The sequence below is a fragment of the Triticum aestivum genome, chromosome 3A (genome assembly GCF_018294505.1).
Source record: "Triticum aestivum cultivar Chinese Spring chromosome 3A, IWGSC CS RefSeq v2.1, whole genome shotgun sequence".
Taxonomy (NCBI): domain Eukaryota; kingdom Viridiplantae; phylum Streptophyta; class Magnoliopsida; order Poales; family Poaceae; genus Triticum; species Triticum aestivum.
The window spans coordinates 636,405,508-636,424,370 of NC_057800.1; positions in this window are offsets into that span (position 1 = coordinate 636,405,508).

An 18,863-nucleotide genomic window follows, 5' to 3' on the forward strand; every position below is an offset into this window, starting at 1 on the left:
GGGGTTCCGGTAACCTCCCGGTACTCCGGTAAAATGCCGATTTCACCCGGAACACTTCCGATGTCCAAACATAGGCTTCCAATATATCAATCTTTATGTCTCAACCATTTCGAGACTCCTCGTCATGTCCGTGATCACATCCGGGACTCCGAACTAACTTCGGTACATCAAAACTCATAAACTCATAATATAACTGTCATCGAAACCTTAAGCGTGCAGACCCTACGGGTTCGAGAACAATGTAGACATGACCGAGACACGTCTCCAGTCAATAACCAATAGCGAAACCTGGATGCTCATATTGGCTCCCACATATTCTACGAAGATCTTTATCGGTCAAACCGCATAACAACATACGTTGTTCCCTTTATCATCGGTATGTTACTTGCCCGAGATTCGATCGTCGGTATCTCAATACCTAGTTCAATCTCGTTACCGGCAAGTCTCTTTACTCGTTTCGTAATACATCATCTCGCAACTAACTCATTAGTTGCAATGCTTGCAAGGCTTATGTGATGTGCATTACCGAGAGGGCCCAGAGATACCTCTCCGACAATCGGAGTGACAAATCCTAATCTCGAAATACGCCAACCCAACATGTACCTTTGGAGACACCTGTAGAGCTCCTTTGTAATCACCCAGTTACGTTGTGATGTTTGGTAGCACACAAAGTGTTCCTCCGGCAAACGGGAGTTGCATAATCTCATAGTCATAGGAACATGTATAAGTCATGAAGAAGGCAATAGCAACATACTAAACGATCGGGTGCTAAGCTAATGGAATGGGTCATGTCAATCACATCATTCTCCTAATGATGTGATCCTGTTAATCAAATAACAACTCTTTGTCCATGGTTAGGAAACATAACCATCTTTGATTAACGAGCTAGTCAAGTAGAGGCATACTAGTGACACTTTATTTGTCTATGTATTCACACATGTATTATGTTCCCGGTTAATATAATTCTAGCATAAATAATAAACATTTATCATGAAATAAGGAAATAAATAATAACTTTATTATTGCCTCTAGGGCATATTTCCTTCAACCCACCGGTCGTCGAAGCCCTTATGGAGAAGACATTCCCAAAGGAAGGTCCAACTGACCGTGTCGTAGGCCTTGTGGAAATCCAGTTTCAGGAAGACTGCCTTGAGGTGTTTGGAGTGCACCTCATGGAGCGCTTCATGGAACACCAAGACTCCATCAAGGATATAACGGCCCTGAATAAAGGCTGACTGGTCCGGGTGGGTGATCCGGTCGACGATAGGAGCCGCCCTAATGGCGTACCCCTTGGCAAGGATGCGGAAGATGACATTAATCACCGTAATCGGCCGAAATTGATGAATGTCGGACGCCCCAGCCACCTTGGGGATGAGCGTGATTACCCCGTAGTTCAGCCGGTTGAGGTCAATGGACCCAACAAAGAACTCGTCAAACAGGGCCATCACCTCCTGTTTGATCACCTCCCAAAAGGTCTGGAAGAACTTGACTGCGAATCCATCCGGCCCAGGGGCCGAAGATGGGTTCATGCCCTTTATTGCCTCCCATACTTCAGCCTCGGAGAACGGGGCCGTGAGGGCCACGTTGTCCATAGGCGTAACGCAGCAGTGGGCAGGCCAAATGTCTTGCGCTAAGGCAAGACCTCCCCGAGGGGACGCAGAGAATAGTTCTCTGTAAAAGCCGTCTACATGGGTCCGGATCTCGTCCGGCCGCTGAAGGAGGGTCGCTCCATCCCACAGAAGGGGGATGGAGTTACGGCGTCTACGACCATTAGCGATGGCCTGGAAGTAGGCCGTATTGGCGTCCCCCTTGAGGACCCAATTCTGCGTACCTCGTAATCGCCAGTATGCCTCCTCATCGGTGTAGATGACTGTGAGCTGATCTTCCAGATCGTATCTAAGCATCCGTTCGTCTGCCGACAGGCCGGCAGCGTCAGCCCTCAGGTCCAGGGCCTGAATGCCCTCAAGGAGGGTTTTCTTCCTCTCACGGATATCCCTACCCACATTGGCGCCCCATCCTTTCATAAATTCTCGTGACCGTTTGGCACAGAAATGCCATGAATCAACGGCGGACAGGGCACGGTGGGGGGCATCCCGCGCCTCCCGCCATCTGGCAGCCACCGCGGCAGTAAATCCAGGCTGGCGTAGCCAGAAGGTTTCGAAGCGGAAGCGGGGCGGTAGGGGAGGGCGATCATTCTGAAGGAAATATGCCCTAGAGGCAATAATAAAGTTATTATTTATTTCCTTATATCATGATAAAAGTTTATTATTAATGCTAGAATTGTATTAACCGGAAACATAATACATGTGTGTGAATACATAGACAAACAGAGTGTCACTAGTATGCCTCTACTTGACTAGCTCGTTAATCAAAGATGGTTATGTTTCCTAACCATGGACAAAGAGTTGTCATTCGATTAACGGGATCACATCATTAGTTGAATGATCTGATTGACATGATCCATTCCATTAGCTTAGCACCCGATCGTTTAGTATGTTGCTATTGCTTTCTTCATGACTTATACATGTTCCTATGACTATGAGATTATGCAACTCCCGTTTGCCGGAGGAACACTTTGTGTGCTACCAAACGTCACAACGTAAATGGGTGATTATAAAGGTGCTCTATAGGTGTCTCCAAAGGTACATGTTGGGTTGGCGTATTTCGAGATTAGGATTTGTCACTCCGATTGTCGGAGAGGTATCTCTGGGCCCTCTCGGTAATGCACATCACATAAGCCTTGCAAGCATTGCAACGATGAGTTAGTTGCAGGATGATGTATTACAGAACGAGTAAAAATACTTGTCGGTAACAAGATTGAACTAGGTATTGAGATACCGACGATCGAATCTCAGGCAAGTAACATACCGATGACAAAGGGAACAACGTATGTTGTTATGCGGTCTGACCGATAAAGATCTTCGTAGAATATGTAGGAGCCAATATGAGCATCCAGGTTCCGCTATTGGTTATTGACCGGAGACGTGTCTCGGTCATGTCTACATTGTTCTCGAACCCGTAGGGTCCGCACGCTTAAGGTTTCGATGACAATTATATTATGAGTTTATGAGTTTTGATGTACCGAAGTTAGTTCGGAGTCCCGGATGTGATCACGGACATGACGAGGAGTCTTGAAATGGTCGAGACATAAAGATTGATATATTGGACGGCTATATTCGGACACCGGAAGTGTTCTGGGTGATTTCGGAGAAAACCGGAGAGCCGGAGGGTTACCGGAACCCCCCGGGAGGAGTAATGGGCCATATGGGCCTTAGTGGAGAGAGAGAGAGGGGCAGCCAAAGGTGGGCCGCGCGCCTCCTCCCCCCTGGTCCGAATTGGACAAGGAGAGGGGGGCGGCGCCGCCCTTTCCTTCTCCCTCCCCACTTCTTTCCCCCTCCTAGTAGGAGTCCTACTCCTACTAGGAGGAGGACTCCTCCTTGGCGCGCCATAGAGGCCGGCCGGACTCCTCCCCTTGATCCTTTATATACGGGGGCAGGGGGCACCCCAAGACACACAAGTTGATCCACGTGATCATATTCTTAGCCGTGTGCGGTGCCCCCTTCCACCATAATCCTCGATAATATTGTAGCGGTGCTTAGGCGAAGCCCTGCGACGGTAGTACATCAAGATCGTCACCACGCCGTCGTGCTGACGGAACTCTTCCCCGACACTTTGCTGGATCGGAGTCCGGAGATCGTCATCGAACTGAACGTGTGCTAGAACTCGGAGGTGCCATAGTTTCGGTGCTTGATCGGTCGGGCCGTGGAGACGTACGACTACATCAACCAAGTTAACGCTTCCGTTGTCGATCTACAAGGGTACGTAGATCACACTCTCCCCCTCTCCTTGCTATGCATCACCATGATCTTGCGTGTGCGTAGGAAATTTTTTGAAATTACTATGTTCCCCAACAGTGGCATCCGAGCCTAGGTTTTATATGTTGATGTTATATGCACGAGTAGAACACAAGTGAGTTGTGGGCGATATAAGTCATACTGCTTACCAGCATGTCATACTTTGGTTCGGCGGTATTGTTGGACGAAGCGGCCCGGACCGACATTACGCATACGCTTACGCGAGACCGGTTCTCCCGACGTGCTTTGCACATAGGTGGCTTGCGGGTGACAGTTTCTCCAACTTTAGTTGAACCGAGTGTGGCTACACCCGGTCTTTGCGATGGTTAAAACAGCACCAACTTAACAAACTATCGTTGTGGTTTTGATGCGTAGGTAAGATTGGTTCTTGCTTAAGCCCGTAGCAGCCACGTAAAACTTGCAACAACAAAGTAGAGGACGTCTAACTTGTTTTTGCAGGGCATGTTGTGATGTGATATGGTCAAGACATGATGCTAAATTTTATTGTATGAGATGATCGTGTTTTGTAACCGAGTTCTCGGCAACTGGCAGGAGCCATATGGTTGTCGCTTTATTGTATGCAATGCAATCGCGCTGTAATGCTTTACTTTATCACTAAGCGGTAGCGATAGTCGTGGAAGCATAAGATTGGCGAGACGACAACGATGCTACGATGGAGATCAAGGTGTCGCGCTGGTGACGATGGTGATCACGACGGTGCTTCGAAGATGGAGATCACAAGCACAAGATGATGATGGCCATATCATATCACTTATATTGATTGCATGTGATGTTTATCTTTTATGCATCTTATCTTGCTTTGATTGACGGTAGCATTATAAGATGATCTCTCACTAATTATCAAGAAGTGTTCTCCCTGAGTATGCACCGTTGCGAAAGTTCTTCGTGCTGAGACACCACGTGATGATCGGGTGTGATAGGCTCTACGTTCAAATACAACGGGTGCAAAACAGTTGCACACGCGGAATACTCAGGTTATACTTGACGAGCCAAGCATATACAGATATGGCCTCGGAACACGGAGACCGAAAGGTCGAGCGTGAATCATATAGTAGATATGATCAACATAGTGATGTTCACCAATGAAACTACTCCATCTCACATGATGATCGGACATGGTTTAGTTGATTTGGATCACGTAATCACTTAGAGGATTAGAGGGATGTCTATCTAAGTGGGAGTTCTTTAAGTAAATTAATTGAACCTAAATTTATCATGAAACTTAGTACCTGATAGTATCTTGCTTGTTTATGCTTGATTGTAGATAGATGGCTCGTGTTGTTGTTTCGTTGAATTTTAATGCGTTCCTTGAGAAAGTAAAGTTGAAAGATGATGGTAGCAATTACACGGACTGGGTCCGTAACTTGAGGATTATCATCATTGCTGCACAGAAGAATTACGTCCTGGAAGCACCGCTGGGTACCAGGCCTGCTGCTGGAGCAACACCAGATGTTATGAACGTCTGGCAGAGCAAAGCTGATGACTACTCGATAGTTCAGTGTGCCATGCTTTATGGCTTAGAATCGGGACTTCAACGACGTTTTGAATGTCATGGAGCATATGAGATGTTCCAGGAGTTGAAGTTAATATTTCAAGCAAATGCCCGGATTGAGAGATATGAAGTCTCCAATAAGTTCTATAGCTGCAAGATGGAGGAGAACAGTTCTGTCAGTGAGCATATACTCAAAATGTCTAGGTATAATAATCACTTGATTCAATTGGGAGTTAATCTTCCAGATGATTGCGTCATTGACAGAATTCTCCAATCACTGCCACCAAGCTACAAGAGCTTCGTGATGAACTATAATATGCAAGGGATGAATAAGACTATTGTTGGGGAACGTAGCAGAAATTCAAAATTTTCCTACGTGTCACCAAGATCTATCTATGGAGAAACCAGCAACGAGGGGAAGGAGAGTGCATCTACATACCCTTGTAGATCGCTATGCGGAAGCGTTCAAGAGAACGGGGTTGAAGGAGTCGTACTCATCTGATCCAAATCACCGGAGATCCTAGTGCCAAACGGACGGCACCTCCGCGTTCAACACACGTACAGCCCGGTGACGTCTCCCATGCCTTGATCCAGCAAGGAGAGAGGGAGAGGTTGAGGAAGACTCCATCCAGCAGCAGCACAACGGCGTGGTGGTGGTGGAGGAGCGTGGTACTCCAGCAGGGCTTCGCCAAGCACCGCAAGATATGAGGAGAAAGAGAGGTAGGGCTGCACCAACAGGGAGAGGAACTCATGTGTATTGGGCAGCCCAAACCTCAACTATATATAGGGGAGGGGAGGGGCTGCACCCCCACCTAGGGTTCCCTCCCTAGGGGTGGCGGCAGCCCCCTAGATCCCATCTAGGGGCGGCCAAGGGGAGGGGAGAGGGGAAGGCGCACCAGGGTGGGCCTTAGGGCCCATCTTCCCTAGGGTTTGCCCCCTTCCCCTCTTCCTTGCGCCTTGGGCCTTGGTGGGGGGGCGCACCAGCCCACCTGGGGCTGGTCCCCTCCCACACTTGGCCCATGCAGCCCTCCGGGGCATGTGGCCCCACTTGGTGGACCCCCGGGACCCTCCCGGTGGTCCCGGTACGTTACCGATAAAACCCGAAACTTTTCTGGTGACCAAAGCAGGACTTCCCATATATAAATCTTTACCTCCGGACCATTCCGGAACTCCTGTGACGTCCAGTATCTCATCCGGGACTCCGAACAACATTCGGTAACCACGTATATCTATTCCCTATAACCCTAGCGTCATTGAACCTTAAGTGTGTAGACCCTACGGGTTCGGGAACCATGCAGACATGACCGAGACGTTCTCCGGTCAATAACCAACAGCGGGATCTGGATACCCATGTTGACTCCCACATGCTCCACGATGATCTCATCGGATGAACAACGATGTCAAGGACTTAATCAATCCCGTATACAATTCCCTTTGTCAATCGGTACAATACTTGCCCGAGATTCGATCGTCGGTATCCCGATACCTTGTTCAATCTCGTTACCGGCAAGTCTCTTTACTCGTTCCGTAACACATCATCCCGTGATCAACTCCTTGATCACATTGTGCATATTATGATGATGTCCTACCGAGTGGGCCCAGAGATACCTCTCCGTCACACGGAGTGACAAATCCCAGTCTCAATTCATGCCAACCCAACAGACACTTTCAGAGATACCTGTAGTGTACCTTTATAGCCACCCAGTTACGTTGTGACGTTTGGCACACCCAAAGTATTCCTACGGTATCCGGGAGTTGCACAATCTCATGGTCTAAGGAAATGATACTTGACATTAGAAAAGCTTTAGCATACGAACTACACGATCTTTATGCTAGGCTTAGGATTGGGTCTTGTCCATCACATCATTCTCCTAATGATGTGATCCTGTTATCAACGACATCCAATGTCCACGGTCAGGAAACCGTAACCATCTATTGATCAACGAGCTAGTCAACTAGAGGCTTACTAGGGACATGGTGTTGTCTATGTATCCACACATGTATCTGAGTTTCCTATCAATACAATTCTAGCATGGATAATAAACGATTATCATGAACAAGGAAATATAATAATAACTAATTTATTATTTCCTCTAGGGCATATTTCCAACAGTCTCCCACTTGCACTAGAGTCAATAATCTAGTTCACATCGTCATGTGATTAACACTCACAGGTCACATCGCCATGTGACCAACATCCAAAGAGTTTACTAGTGTCACTAACCTAGTTCACATCATCATGTGATTAAGACTCAATGAGTTCTAGGTTTGATCATGTTTTGCTTGTGAGAGAGGTTTTAGTCAACGGGTCTGCAACATTTAGATCCGTATGTACTTCACAAATCTCTAGGTCATATTATAAATGCTGGTTCCACGCTCCACTTGGAGCTATTCTAAATGGTTGCTCCACTATACGTATCCGTTTTGCTACTCAGAGTCATTCGGATAGGTGTTAAAGCTTGCATCGATGTAACCCTTTACGCCGAACTCTTTATCACCTCCATAATCGAGAAACATGTCCTTATTACTCCAAGGACAATTTTTTGACCGCTATCTAGTGATCCACTCCTGGATCACCTTTGTACCCTCTTGCCAGACATGTGGCAAGGCACACATCAGGTGCGGTACTTAGCATGGCATACCGTATAGAGCCTATGACAAAAGCATAGGGGACGACCTTTGTCCTTCCTCTTTCTTCTGCCGTGGTCGAGCTTTAAGTCTTAACTTCATACCTTACAACTCAGGCAAGAACTCCTTCTTTGGCTGATCCATCTTGAACACCTTCAAGATCATGTCAAGGTATGTGCTCATTTGAAAGTACCATTAAGCGTTTTGATCTATCCTTATAGATCTTGATGCTCAATGTTCAAGTAGCTTAATCCAGGCTTTCCATTGAAAAACACTTTCCAAATAACCCTATATGCTTTCCAGAAATTCTACGTCATTTCTGATTAACAACATGTCAACAACATATATTCATCAGAAATTTTATAGTGCTCCCACTCACTTCTTTGGAAATACAAGTTTCTCATAAACTTTGTATAGACCCAAAATCTTTGATCATCTCATCAAAGCATACATTCCAACTCCGAGATGCTTACTCCAGTCCTTAGAAGGATTGCTGGAGCTTTGCATACTTATTAGCATCTTTCAGGATTGACAGAACCTTCCGGTTGTATCACATACAACCTTTCCTCAAGAAAATCGTTGAGAAAACAATGTTTTTTGACATCCTATCTGCAAGATTTCATAAACAATGCAATAATCGCTAATATAATTCCAACAGGCTCTTAGCATCGCTACAAGTGAGAAAGTCTCATCGTAGTCAACTCCTTGAACTTGTCGGAAAACATCTTAACAACGAGTCGAGCTTTCTTGATGGTGATACTTACCATCATTGTCCGTCTTCCTTTTAAAATCCATCTGTACTCAACAGCCTTACGACCATCGAGCTGTTCTGCCAAAGTCTACACTTTGTTTTCGTACATGGATCCTCTCTCGGATTTTATGGCCTTGAGCCATTTATCAGAATCCGGGCCCACCATCGCTTCTCCATAGCTCGTAGGTTCATTGTTGTCTAGCAACATGACTTCCAAGACAGGATTATGTACCACTCTGAAGTAGTACGCATCCTTGTCATCCCACGAGGTTTGGTAGTGACTTGATCTGAAGTTTCATGATCACTATCATAAGCTTCCACTTCAATTGGTGTAGGTGCCACAGGAACAACTCCCTGTGCCCTGCCACACACTAGTTGAAGAGACGGTTCAATAACCTCATCAAGTCTCCACCATCCTCCCACTCAATTCTTTCGAGAGAAACTTTTCCTCGAGAAAGGACCCGATTCTAGAAACAATCCCTTATTGCTTTCGGATCTGAGACAGGAGGTATACCCAACTGTTTTGGGTGTCCTATGAAGATGTATTTATCCGCTTTGGGTTCGAGCTTATCAGCCTGAAACTTTTTCACATAAGCGTCGCAGCCCCAAACTTTTAAGAAATGACAGCTTAGGTTTCTCTAAACCATAGTTCATACGGTGTCATCTCATCGGAATTACGTGGTGCCCTTTTTAAAGTGAATGTGGTTGTCTCTAATGCCTAACCCATAAACTATCGTGGTAATTCGATAAGAGACATCATGGTATGCATCATATCCAATAGGGTGCAGTTATGATGTACGGACACACCATCACACCATGGTGTTCCTGGCTGTATTGGTTGTGAAACAATTTCCACAATGTCTTAATTCTGTGCCAAACTCGTAATTCAGATATTCATCTCTACGATCATATCATAGACATTTTATCCTCTTGTCACGACGATCTTTCAACTTCACCCTGAAATTACTTGAACCTTTCAATAATTCAGACTCGTGATTCATCAAGTAAATATACTCAATATCTACTCAAATCATCTATGAAGTAAGAACATAACGATATCCACTACACGCCTCAGCACTCATTGGACTGCACACATCAAAATGTATTACTTCCAACAAGTTGGTTTCTAGTTCCATTTTACTGAAAACGAGGCTTTCAGTCATCTTGCCCATGTGGTATGATTTGCATGTTCTCAAGTGATTCAAAATCAAGTGAGTCCAAACGGTCCATTTGCATGGAGTTTCTTCATGCATATACACCAATAGACATGGTTCGCATGTCTCAAACTTTTCAAAACAAGTGAGCCCAAAGATCCATCAACATGGAGCTTCTTCATGCGTTTTATACCGATATGACTTACGTGGCAGTGCCACAAGTAGGTGGTACTATCATTACTATCTTATATCTTTTGGAATGAACATGTGTATCACTATGATCGAGATTCAATAAACCATTCATTTTAGGTGCAAGACCATTGAAGGTATTATTCAAATAAACAGAGTAACTATTATTCTCTTTAAATGAATAACCGCATTGTGATAGACATAACCCAATCATGTCTATGCTCAACGCAAGCACCAAATAACAATTATTTAGGTTTAACACCAATCTCGATGGTAGAGGGAGCGTGCGATGCTTGACCATATCAACATTGGAAACACTTCCAACACATATCGTCAGCTCACCTTTAGCCAGTCTCCGTTTATTCCGTAGCTTTTATTTCGAGTTACTAACACTTAGCAACCGAACCAGTATCTAATACCCTGGTGCTGCTAGGAGTACTAGTAAAGTACACATTAACACAATGTATATCCAATATACTTCTATCGACCTTGCCAGCCTTCTCATCTACCAAGTATCTAGGGTAATTCTGCTCCAGTGGCTGTTCCCCTTATTACAGAAGCACTTAGTCTCGGGTTTGGGTTCAACCTTGGGTTTCTTCACTAGAGCAGCAGCTGATTTGCCGTTTCATGAAGTATCCCTTCTTGCCCTTGCCCTTCTTGAAACTAGTGGTTTCACCAACCATCAACAATTGATGCTCCTTCTTGATTTCTACTTTTGTGGTGTCAAACATCACGAATATCTCAAGGATCATCATATATGTCCCTGATATATTATAGTTCATCACGAAGCTCTAGCAGCTTGGTGGTAATGACTTCGGAGAACTACCACTATTTCATTTGGAAGATCAACTCCCACTTGATTCAAGCGATTGTTGTACTCAGACAATCTGAGCACAAGCTCAACAATTGAGCTTTTCTCCCTTAGTTTGCAGGCTAAGAAAATCGTCGGAGGTCTTATACCTCTTGACGTGGGCACGAGCCTGAAATCCCAATTTCAGCCCTCGAAACATCTCATATGTTTCGCGACGTTTTAACACGTCTTCGGTGCCTCAACTCTAAACCGTTTAACTGAACTATCACGTAGTTATCAAAATGTGTATGTCAGATGTTCGCAACATCCACAGACGACGTTCGAGGTTCAGCACACTGAGCGGTGCATTAAGGACATAAGCCTTTTACTATTTGCATAATTGCTACTATCAACTTTCAACTAATTTTTCTCTAGGAACATATCTAAACAGTAGAACTGAAGCGCGAGCTATGACATAATTTGCGAAGACCTTTTGACTATGTTCAGGATAATTAAGTTCATCTTATGAACTCCCACTCAGATAGACATTCCTCTAGTCATCTAAGTGATTACATGATCCGAGTCAACTAGGCCGTGTCCGATCATCACGTGAGACGGACTAGTCAACATCGGTGAACATCTTCATGTTGATCGTATCTTCTATACGACTCATGTTCGACCTTTCGGTCTCTTGTGTTCTGAGGCCATGTCTGTACATGCTAGGCTCGTCAAGTCAACCTAAGTGTTTTGCGTGTGTAAATCTGTCTTACACCCGTTGTATGTGAATGTTAGAATCTAACACCCGATCATCACGTGGTGCTTCGAAACAACGAACTATCGCAATGGTGCACAGTTAGGGGGAACACTTTCTTGGAATTATTACTAGGGATCATCTTATTTACTACCGTCGTTCTAAGTAAACAAGATGCAAAAACATGATAAACATCACATGCAATCAAATAGTGACATGATATGGCCAATATCATATTGCTCCTTTTGATCTCCATCTTCGGGGCTCCATGATCATTATCGTCACTGGCATGACACCATGATCTCCATCATCATGATCTCCATCATCGTGTCTTCATGAAGTTGTCTCGCCAACTATTACTTCTACTACTACAGCTAACGGTTAGCAATAAAGTAAAGTAATTACATGACGTTTATGTTGACACGCAGGTCATAAATAAATAAAGACAACTCCTATGGCTCCTGCCGGTTGTCATACTCATCGACATGCAAGTCGTGATTCCTATTACAAGAACATGATCAATCTCATACATCACATATCATTCATCACATTCTTCTTGGCCATATCACATCACATAGCATACCCTGCAAAAACAAGTTAGACGTCCTCTAATTGTTGTTTGCATGTTTTACGTGGCTGCTATGGGTTTCTAGCAAGAACGTTTCTTACCTACGCAAAAACCACAACGTGATATGCCAATTGCTATTTACCCTTCATAAGGACCCTTTTCATTGAATCCGATCCGACTAAAGTGGGAGATACAGACACCCGCTAGCCACCTTATGCAACTAGTGCATGTCAGTCGGTGGAACCAGTCTCACGTAAGAGTACGTGTAAGGTCGGTTCGGGCCGCTTCATCCCACAATGCCGCCGAATCAAGATTGGACTAGTAACGGTAAGCATATTGAACAAAATCAACGCCCACAACTACTTTGTGTTCTACTCGTGCATAGAAACTACGCATAGACCTGGCTCATGATGCCACTGTTGGGGAACGTAGCAGAAATTCAAAATTTTCCTACGTGTCACCAAGATCTATCTATGGAGAAACCAGCAACGAGGGGAAGGAGAGTGCATCTACATAACCTTGTAGATCGCTATGCGGAAGCGTTCAAGAGAACGGGGTTGAAGGAGTCGTACTCGTCATGATCCAAATCACCGGAGATCCTAGTGCCGAACGGACGGCACCTCCGCGTTCAACACACGTATAGCCCGGTGACGTCTCCCATGCCTTGATCCAGCAAGGAGAGAGGGAGAGGTTGAGGAAGACTCCATCCAGCAGCAGCACAATGGCCTGGTGGTGGTGGAGGAGCGTGGTACTCCAGCAGGGCTTCGCCAAGCACCGCAAAGATATGAGGAGAAAGAGAGGTAGGGCTGCACCAACAGGGAGAGGAACTCATGTGTATTGGGCAGCCCAAACCTCAAATATATATAGGGGGAGGGGAGGGGCTGCGCCCCCACCTAGGGTTCCCTCCCTAGGGGTGGCGGCAGCCCCCTAGATCCCATCTAGGGGCGGCCAAGGGGAGGGGAGAGGGGAAGGCGCACCAGGGTGGGCCTTAGGGCCCATCTTCCCTAGGGTTTGCCCCCTTCCCCTCTTCCTTGCACCTTGGGCCTTGGTGGGGGGGCGCACCAGCCCACCTGGGGATGGTCCCCTCCCACACTTGGCCCATGCAGCCCTTCGGGGCATGTGGCCCCACTTGGTGGACCCCCGGGACCCTCCCGGTGGTCCTGGTACGTTACCGATAAAACCCGAAACTTTTCCGGTGACCAAAACAGGACTTCCCATATATAAATCTTTACCTTCCGGAACTCCTCGTGACGTCCGGGATCTCATCCGGGACTCCGAACAATATTCGGTAACCATGTATATCTATTCCCTATAACCCTAGCGTCATCGAACCTTAAGTGTGTAGACCCTACGGGTTCGGGAACCATGCAGACATGACCGAGACGTTCTCCGGTCAATAACCAACAGCGGGATCTGGATACCCATGTTGGCTCCCACATGCTCCACGATGATCTCATCGGATGAACCACGATGTCAAGGACTTAATCAATCCCGTATACAATTCCCTTTGTCAATCGGTACAATACTTGCCCGAGATTCGATCGTCGGTATCCCGATACCTTGTTCAATCTCGTTACCGGAAAGTCTCTTTACTCGTTCCATAACACATCATCCCGTGATCAACTCCTTGATCACATTGGGCACATTATGATGATGTCCTACCGAGTGGGCCCAGAGATACCTCTCCGTCACACGGAGTGACAAATCCCAGTCTCGATTCGTGCCAACCCAACAGACACTTTCGGAGATACCTGTAGTGTACCTTTATAGCCACCCAGTTACGTTGTGACGTTTGGCACACCCAAAGTATTCCTACGGTATCCGGGAGTTGCACAATCTCATGGTCTAAGGAAATGATACTTGACATTAGAAAAGCTTTAGCATACGAACTACACGATCTTTGTGCTAGGCTTAGGATTGGGTCTTGTCCATCACATCATTCTCCTAATGATGTGATCTCGTTATCAACGACATCCAATGTCCATGGTTAGGAAACCGTAACCATCTATTGATCAACGATCTAGTCAACTAGAGGCTTACTAGGGACATGGTGTTGTCTATGTATCCACACATATATCTGAGTTTCCTATCAATACAATTTTAGCATGGATAATAAACGATTATCATGAACAAGGAAATATAACAATAACTAATTTATTATTGCCTCTAGGGCATATTTCCAACAACTATTCCCGAGCTCTTCGCAATGCTGAAAGCTGCGGAGGTAGAAATCAAGAAGGAGCATCAAGTGTTGATGGTCAACAAGACCACTAGTTTCAATAAAAAGGGCAAAGGGAAGAAGAAGGGGAACTTCAAAAAGAATAGCAAGCAAGTTGCTACTCAAGAGAAGAAACCCAAACCTAGACCTAAGCCTGAAACTGAGTGCTTCTACTGCAAGCAGACTGGTCACTGGAAGCGGAACTGCCCCAAGTATTTGGTGGATAAGAAGGATGGCAAGGTGAACAAAGGGACTACGGATTAAGCGAAGATTGGCTAAGGACGAGGTGACGATGCGTGTGGGAAACGGTTCCAAAGTCAATGTGATCGCGGTCGGCACGCTACCTCTACATCTACCTTCGGGATTAATATTAGACCTAAATAATTGTTATTTGGTGCCAGCGTTAAGCATGAACATTATATCTGGATCTTGTTTGATGCGAGACGGTTATTCATTTAAATAAGAGAATAATGGTTGTTCTATTTATATGAGTAATATCTTTTATGGTCATGCACCCTTGAAGAGTGGTCTATTCTTATTGAATCTCGATAGTAGTAACACACATATTCATAATGTTGAAGCCAAAAGATGCAGAGTTGATGATGATAGTGCAACTTATTTGTGGCACTGCCATTTAGGTCATATCGGTGTAAAGCGCATGAAGAAACTCCATACTGATGGACTTTTGGAACCACTTGATTATGAATCACTTGGTACTTGCGAACCGTGCCTCATGGGCAAGATGACTAAAACGCCATTCTCCGGTACTATGGAGAGAGCAACGGATTTGTTGGAAATCATACATACAGATGTATGTGGTCCGATGAATATTGAGGCTCGTGGCGGATATCGTTATTTTCTCACCTTCACAGATGACTTAAGCAGATATGGGTATATCTACTTAATGAAACATAAGTCTGAAACATTTGAAAAGTTCAAAGAATTTCAGAGTGAAGTTGAAAATCATCGTAACAAGAAAATAAAGTTTCTACGATCTGATCGTGGAGGAGAATATTTGAGTTACGAGTTTGGTGTACATTTGAAACAATGCGGAATAGTTTCGCAACTCACGCCACCCGGAACACCACAGCGTAATGGTGTGTCCGAACGTCGTAATCGTACTTTACTAGATATGGTGCGATCTATGATGTCTCTTACTGATTTACCGCTATCGTTTTGGGGTTATGCTTTGGAGACGGCCGCATTCACGTTAAATAGGGCACCATCAAAATCCGTTGAGACAACACCTTATGAACTATGGTTTGGCAAGAAACCAAAGTTGTCGTTTCTGAAAGTTTGGGGCTGCGATGCTTATGTGAAAAAGCTTCAACCTGATAAGCTCGAACCCAAATCGGAGAAATGTGTCTTCATAGGATATCCAAAGGAGACTATTGGATACACCTTCTATCACAGATCCGAAGGCAAGACTTTTGTTGCTAAGTTCGGAAACTTTCTAGAGAAGGAGTTTCTCTCAAAAGAAGTGAGTGGGAGGAAAGTAGAACTTGACGAGGTAACTGTACCTACTCCCTTATTGGAAAGTAGTGCATCACAGAAAACTGTTTCTGTGACACCTACACCAATTAGTGAGGAAGCTAATGATAATGATCATGAAACTTCAGGACAAGATACTACTGAACCTCGTAGATCAACCAAAGTGAGATCCGCGCCAGAGTGGTACGGTAATCCTGTTCTGGAAGTCATGCTACTAGATCATGATGAACCTACGAACTATGAAGAAGCGATGGTGAGCCCAGATTCTGCAAAATGGCTTGAAGCCATGAAATCTGAGATGGGATCCATGTATGAGAACAAAGTATGGACTTTGGTTGACTTGCCCGATGATCGGCAAGCAATTGAGAATAAATGGATCTTCAAGAAGAAGACTGACGCTGACGGTAATATTACTGTCTACAAAGCTCGACTTGTCGCAAAAGGTTTTCGGCAAGTTCAAGGGATTGACTATGATGAGACCTTCTCACCCGTAGCGATGCTTAAGTCTATCCGAATCATGTTAGCAATTGCCGCATTTTATGATTATGAAATTTGGCAGATGGATGTCAAAACTGCATTCCTGAATGGATTTCTGGAAGAAGAGTTGTATATGATGCAACCAGAAGGTTTTGTCGATCCAAAGGGAGCTAACAAAGTGTGCAAGCTCCAGCGATCCATTTATGGACTGGTGTAAGCCTCTCGGAGTTGGAATAAACGCTTTGATAGTGTGATCAAAGCATTTGGTTTTATATAGACTTTTGGAGAAGCCTGTATTTACAAGAAAATGAGTGGGATCTCTGTAGCATTTCTGATATTATATGTGGATGACATATTACTAATTGGAAATGATATAGAATTTCTGGATAGCATAAAGGGATACTTGAATAAGAGTTTTTCAATGAAAGACCTTGGTGAAGCTGCTTACATATTAGGCATTAAGATCTATAGAGATAGATCAAGACGCTTAATTGGACTTTCACAAAGCACATACCTTGACAAAGTTTTGAAGAAGTTCAAAATGGATCAAGCAAAGAAAGGGTTCTTGCCTGTGCTACAAGGTGTGAAATTGAGTAAGACTCAATGCCCGACCACTGTAGAAGATAGAGAGAAAATGAAAGATGTTCCCTATGCTTCAGCCATAGGCTCTATCATGTATGCAATGTTGTGTACCAGACCTGATGTGTGCCTTGCTATAAGTCTAGCAGGGAGGTACAAAAGTAATCCAGGAGTGGATCACTGGACAGCGGTCAAGAACATCCTGAAGTACCTTAAAAGGACTAAGGATATGTTTCTCGTATATGGAGGTGACAAAGAGCTCATCGTAAACGGTTACGTTGATGCAAGCTTTGACACTGATCCGGACGATTCTAAATCACAAACCGGATACGTGTTTACATTAAATGGTGGAGCTATCAGTTGGTGCAGTTCTAAACAAAGCGTCGTGGCGGGATCTACATGTGAAGCGGAGTACATAGCTGCTTCGGAAGCAGCAAATGATGGAGTCTGGATGAAGGAGTTCATATCCGATCTAGGTGTCATACCTAGTGCATCGGGTCCAATGAAAATCTTTTGTGACAATACTGGTGCAATTGCCTTGGCGAAGGAATCCAGATTTCACAAAAGAACCAAGCACATTAAAAGACGCTTCAATTCCATCCGGGATCTAGTCCAGGTGGGAGACATAGAGATTTGCAAGATACATACGGATCTGAATGTAGCAGACCCGTTGACTAAGCCTCTTCCACGGGCAAAACATGATCAGCACCAAGGCTCCATGGGTGTTAGAATCATTACAGTATAATCTAGATTATTGACTCTAGTGCAAATGGGAGACTGAAGGAAATATGCCCTAGAGGCAATAATAAAGTTATTATTTATTTCCTTATATTATGATAAAAGTTTATTATTCATGCTAGAATTGTATTAACCGGAAACATAATACATGTGTGAATACATAGACAAACAGAGTGTCACTAGTATGCCTCTACTTGACTAGCTCGTTAATCAAAGATGGTTATGTTTCCTAACCATGGACAAAGAGTTGTCATTTGATTAACGGGATCACATCTTTAGTTGAATGATCTGATTGACATGACCCATTCCATTAGCTTAGCACCCGATCGTTTAGTATGTTGCTATTGCTTTCTTCATGACTTATACATGTTCCTATGACTATGAGATTATGCAACTCCCGTTTGCCGGAGGAACACTTTGTGTGCTACCAAACGTCACAACGTAAATGGGTGATTATAACGGTGCTCTACAGGTGTCTCCAAAGGTACATGTTGGGTTGGCGTATTTCGAGATTAGGATTTGTCACTCCGATTGTCGGAGAGGTATCTCTGGGCCCTCTCGGTAATGCACATCACATAAGCCTTGCAAGCATTGCAACGAATGAGTTAGTTGCGAGATGATGTATTACGGAACGAGTAAAAAGACTTGCCGGTAACGAGATTGAACTAGGTATTGAGATACCGACGATCGAATCTCGGGCAAGTAACATACCAATGACAAAGGGAACAACGTATGTTGTTATGCGGTCTGACCGATAAAGATCTTCGTAGAATATGTAGGAGCCAATATGAGCATCTAGGTTCCGCTATTTGTTATTGACCGGAGACGTGTCTCGGTCATGTCTACATTGTTCTCGAACCCGTAGGGTCCGCACGCTTAAGGTTTCAATGACAGTTATATTATGAGTTTATGAGTTTTGATGTACCGAAGTTAGTTCGGAGTCCCGGATGTGATCACGGACATGACGAGGAGTCTCAAAATGGTCGATACATAAAGATTGATATATTGGACGGCTATATTCGGACACCGAAAGTGTTCCGGGTGATTTCGGAGAAAATCGGAGAGCCGGAGGGTTACCGGAACCCCCCGGGAAGAGTAATGGGCCATATGGGCCTTAGTGGAGAGAGAGAGGGGCAGCCAAAGGTGGGCCGCGCGCCTCCTC